Consider the following 5,292-nt stretch of genomic DNA (forward strand, 5'->3'; position numbering starts at 1 on the left):
TGGTTAGCAATTTAGCCTGAAGGGAGGTTCCATGTCGTTCATGGCTCTTAAGTCTCTCTCAAGTGGGAAAAAGAGGAGGCTGGAGGGGTAGGGGCTTATTTTCTTGTTCTTTCCCTTGCCCATCCAGGACTAAAATACACGCTTATTAGCGGGCTGTGATTCAGCACTATCTCCGCTACTCCTCCCCCTCCTGTTTTTCTTTCTTATCTTTCCCACGAGTCTGGAGGAGTGAATTCTCAATGTGTACAGTATTTCTTGGCTAACGTAAAAAGATATATGAGATCACAAAATAGAGCAGCAGATGGTTTTTCATTTTGTGGATCATCTCTGCCTTCCAAGTAGAGAGAAGAGCAGGAACAAAGCCTGGAGGGCAGGCCTGGAGGGAAAACAGCTTGAAGATGTGGCTTGTTTGGAAGTCAGTGTAACTGAGTGTGTGGGAGGGTAGTGTGAGGTGTGCGGAGGGGGAGGGGGCAGCGGTCTGTGGCCAAGTCAGGTAGGGCATTGGAACGGGGATAAGGATTCGAGATTTTATTTTAGCATCAAAAAGAGGCCAGGGAGGGGCCCCTGGGTGGCTCAGTGGGTTAAAGCCTCTGCCTTCCGCTCGGGTCATGATCCCAGGGTCCTGGGATCGAGCCCCACATCGGGCTCTCTGCTCAGCGGGGAGCCTGCTTCCTCCTCTCTCTCTGCCTGCCTCTCTGCATACTCATGATCTCTGTCTGTCAAATTAAAAAAAAAAAAATCTTAAAAAAAAAAAAAAAAAAGAGGCCAGGGAGGGATTTGAAGCAGGGGAGTGGAATGATGGGTTTACATTTGTGGTGAAGGGATTGGTGAGTGGATCTGTGGATCCCTGTTATGGGGTTACTGTGCTCTTGTAGGTGAGAGACGATGGCCGCCCGGAAGGAAATAAATGGATTCTCTCTCTCTCTCTCTCTCGCTATATATATATATGATAGAGTTGACAAGGTTTGCAAGCTATCTTAGTCCGTTCAGTCTGCCGTAACAGAATACCATGGACCGGGTAGCTTATAAACAACAGAAATGTATTTCTCACACTTCTGGAAGTTAGAAGTCCAAGAGGGGAGTGCCAGGACAGTCACTGAAGTCTCTCTTCCAGGTTACAGACTTTTCGTTTTTAGCTCATGCGGTGGAAGGAACGAGAGATCCTTCTGGACTCTCTTATGACCCTTATGACCAAAGCACTTCCCAAAGGCCCCATCTCCTAATACCATCACTATGGGTTGGGATTTCAATATATGAATTTTGTGGAGAGAGGAGGCCACAAACATTCAGACCACAGCATTAATAGATTATATGTGGAAGTAACATCTTACTTGAATATTGATAGAAGATAATAGCTCATTAAGTGGTTGGAAATATGGTCCCTTTACAATCATGAAATAGCCATGAAATAGTTTATGGAAAAATCTGTCTTTCTTGTCATGTGTACCTTGAACTGTTAAGATTTTCTCTGGTGTGGATTCTAAGTCTGTAAGACTGGTTCCGTGAGTCATTCTACTCTTAAAAAACATGTGACATTATTTAAATGATAGTTATTGGGATTAGTATTCTCTTTACACAGGAAAGATTCATTCTCTTGGGTTGTAAACTCCCCACTGATTTACTGCAGGACTGGAAGCTATAAGGGGTGAAGTGAGGAGGAAACAGGGGAGAGAGAGAACAGATGATCTGGAGGCCATGAGTCAGGCCTACAGAAGTGCCTCTTTTTCATTAAGTATTAGAGTCTTTACCTGAAGAGTGGGCCACTTCTGTGGGCCAAGAGGACTCAGGAGGATTTGGGCTTCAGTGTTTTTGTTGCTGTTGTTGTTTTTAAGACTTACCCATTTATTTGAGAGAGGGAGAGAGCAGGGGGATGGACAGTGGGAGAGAATCTTTCTGACTCCCCACTGAGCCCAGAGCTCTGTGCAAGGCTCATTCCCAGTGATGAGGGAGCAGGAGGCTGGCTGAGGACAAAGCAAAAGCTGGCGCCTTGCACCCCCCCCTTCCATCCGCTCCCCTCCATAGGTGTAGCATTCCTCAGGCACCCCTGACTGCCATAAAATGATAGTTAACTTGCTGAGATCACAATCCTACAAGACAGGAGTCTCCCTTGGTTTGCAAATGTCCTTGAGATTACAACAAAGAAGTTACCTTATCAATAGCCCAATTTCCAAAGACACAGAACTCCGTTCCTCAAGCCTAATGTTACCCTCCCCTCCATAAAAACCGAAGGAGGTGGAGGTAGAAGGAAAAGTAAATAAAGTTAAATTTCTTCTAAACCTAAATCTCATTAACAAGGATGCTTGATAGCAGGAATGTAACATTCCACCAGACTCCCAATTGTCTTTAAACCTAAATCTCATTAACAGGGATGCTTGATAGCAGGAATGTAACATTCCACCAGGAGACTCTCAATTGTCTTTACTTGATAGTAACTAAGCCTTCAATATTCTGATAGTATTCTTTGCCCCAATAGCCCTTCTGAATACCCCTTTGTCCTCACCTACCCAACTTCTGTGTATATAACCAACCACTCCTAACAACCCGGGGCAGCCGCATCTCTGCCTGCCCACGGGTCCTGTCCCCGTGCTTTAATAAACCACCATTTTGCACCAAAGATGTCTCAAGAATTCTTTCTTGGTCATCGGCTCTGGACCTCAGCCCACCAAACCTCACCTAGGTTCTAGAACTTCATCATATCCGGACCTCAGCCCACCAAACCTCACCTAGGTTCTAGAACTTCATCATATCCGGACCTCAGCCCACCAAACCTCACCTAGGTTCTAGAACTTCATCACCAGGACCCATGAGACCATGACATGAGCTGAAACCAAGAATCCAATGCTCAACCAACTGAGCCACCCAGGCTCTCCCGGATGCAGTATTTTTGAGTGCATCAAACCAAAGTTCTTATCTCATGCTTCAGAGTCTCAGTCCTTTCTAATCAGGGAATAGTTAGATTTACCAGGACTGAATATATAATCTCCTCTGTACCTCTGACACCCTTATAATGAAGTCCTGGGCCTCATTCTCAATATTATCCTTTGGTGTAAGAATGCTTAATATATTCCAAAATTTTTCTTCTTAATTTCTCTATGTATATTAAAAGATCTTTCACAAACTCAACAAACATTGGTGAATGAAAAAATGTTCAATAAAGTAAGGATTGATACTATCCCATCTCAGTCCCCAAACCAGTATATTGATTACTGGGAAGAACTAGAGGTATTTCATTTCATTTCAAAAAGAAGACATGAAGGGGTGTCTGGGTGGCTGAGTCAGTTAGGTGCTAGACTCTTGATTTCTGCTCAGGTCGTGATCTCAGGGTGTTGGGGTTGAACTCTGTTTTGAACCCTGAGTGGCTCCACATTCAGTGCTTAGTGTGCTTGAAATTCTCTCCCTCCTCCCCTTGCGCCCCCGCCCCCCCCCCCCGCACTGCTCATGTGTACACATGCATGCTCTCTCTCCCTCTCTTTCTGTCAAATAAATACATAAAATCCTGGTGGTGGTGGGGAAGACCAGAAAGCATTCAAATAGGATATGTGTGGGCAAGACCCTTGTTTTATCTCTAATGAGGAAACCTGGATAAACAAACAAGCAAAAAAGCAAACGTATTTGTGTTTAGAGCTTTTGAAGAACCCTGGACGTAAGACTGAGTAAACTGAACTTGAGAAAGGGGTGAGCCACAGAGAACATGGGTGGCTTGCATCAGAGAGACTTGCAGCCGTTTCCAGCCCCAGGGGGGAATTGCCTTGGAAGACGGTGAGCAGAGAAGTCTACTAGGGCACGGGGAAGCCAACTGAACTGTTGGTGGCTATGATGAGGGAGCAGGAGGCTGGCTGAGGACAAAGCAAAAGCTGGCGCCTTGCACCCCCCCCTTCCATCCGCTCCCCTCCATAGGTGTAGCATTCCTCAGGCACCCCTGACTGCCATAAAATGACAAATAGTTAACTTGCTGAGATCACAATCCTGCAAGACGGGAGTCTCCCTTGGTTTGCAAATGTCCTTGAGATTACAACAAAGAAGTTACCTTATCAATAGCCCAATTTCCACAGACACAGAACTCCGTTCCTCAAGACATTAGGCTTGAGGCGAAGGAGGCAGAGGTAGAAGGAAAAGTAAAAGTTAAATTTCTTCTAAACTTAAATCTCATTAACAAGGATGCTTGATAGCAGGAATGTAACATTCCACCAGACTTCCAATTGTCTTTACTTGATAGCAACTAAGCCTTCAATATCCTGATAGTATTCTTTGCCCCAATAGCCCTTCTGAACACCCCTTTGTCCTCACCTACCCAACTCCTGTGTATATAACCAACCACTCCTCACAACCCGGGGCAGCCGCATCTCTGCCTGCGCACGGGCCCTGTCCCCGTGCTCTAATAAATCACCTTTTGCACCAACGACGTCTTAAGAATTCTTTCTTTAGTCGTCGGCTCCGAACCTCCTCACCCCACCGAACCTGACTTAGGTTCTGGGACTTCATCAGCTATACACAAGCTTGTATAGAGCACTGGGATGTGTAGGAGCCCAGACTCAGAGCTAATCATTCCTGTCCGGTTTGCCAATACGGACTTCTGTTAAATAAGCAGCTGTACCCACTGGCTGCACAACCAGATTAACATTTCTGAAATGCATTTTAGAATACAACCAGAAGGTGGCAATAGAGTAACATAAATCGAAAGAGTAGAGCCATTTTAAAGTAGTTCAATGTTGTCTTTGTCCTTCAATATGCTTATATTGACTACTTCTCAGGCTTTGTCTCAAAATTCCTGCTTGTTACGCAAGTGGATGGAGATGCGTTCTTTAAAAAAAAAAGAGAGAGGGAGAAAAGAAAGTCAGTAACAACAAAACCTTACGGTAGTATCGCATTCTCTTGTTCTGTGCAAAAGACCCTTTCTTAGCCAGGCGCGTTTTCATTTCAAAAAGTTTGTGAGAACACACGAGGGAAGACATTGGAGAAAGCACACTGGAGAGCAATCAAGAGACTTGCATATAATTGCGTTCACTTTAATTTCTGAGGTGTAATGTAACAGAATCGTTATATACTTGGGCTTGCCAAAAGATTTGGGTTCCATCCTGATTTTACCATCTACAGGCTCTGTAATTATGGGCAAGTTTTTCTTTCTGATACTTAATTTTCTCTTCTGTAAAGCAGGAGTAATAAGAGCTGTTATCTCTTGGTGATATTGGAAGGATTAGAGGAAATAACGTTTAGCTCAGCATCTGGCATGTGATAGGAAGCTAAAAAATACAAGCTATTATTCTTCCTGCTATATTTGGATGGAAGAAATTT

This window comes from Mustela putorius, unplaced genomic scaffold (assembly GCF_011764305.1).
Source record: "Mustela putorius furo isolate JIRA1106 unplaced genomic scaffold, ASM1176430v1.1 tig00000275_pilon_pilon_pilon, whole genome shotgun sequence".
Taxonomy (NCBI): domain Eukaryota; kingdom Metazoa; phylum Chordata; class Mammalia; order Carnivora; family Mustelidae; genus Mustela; species Mustela putorius.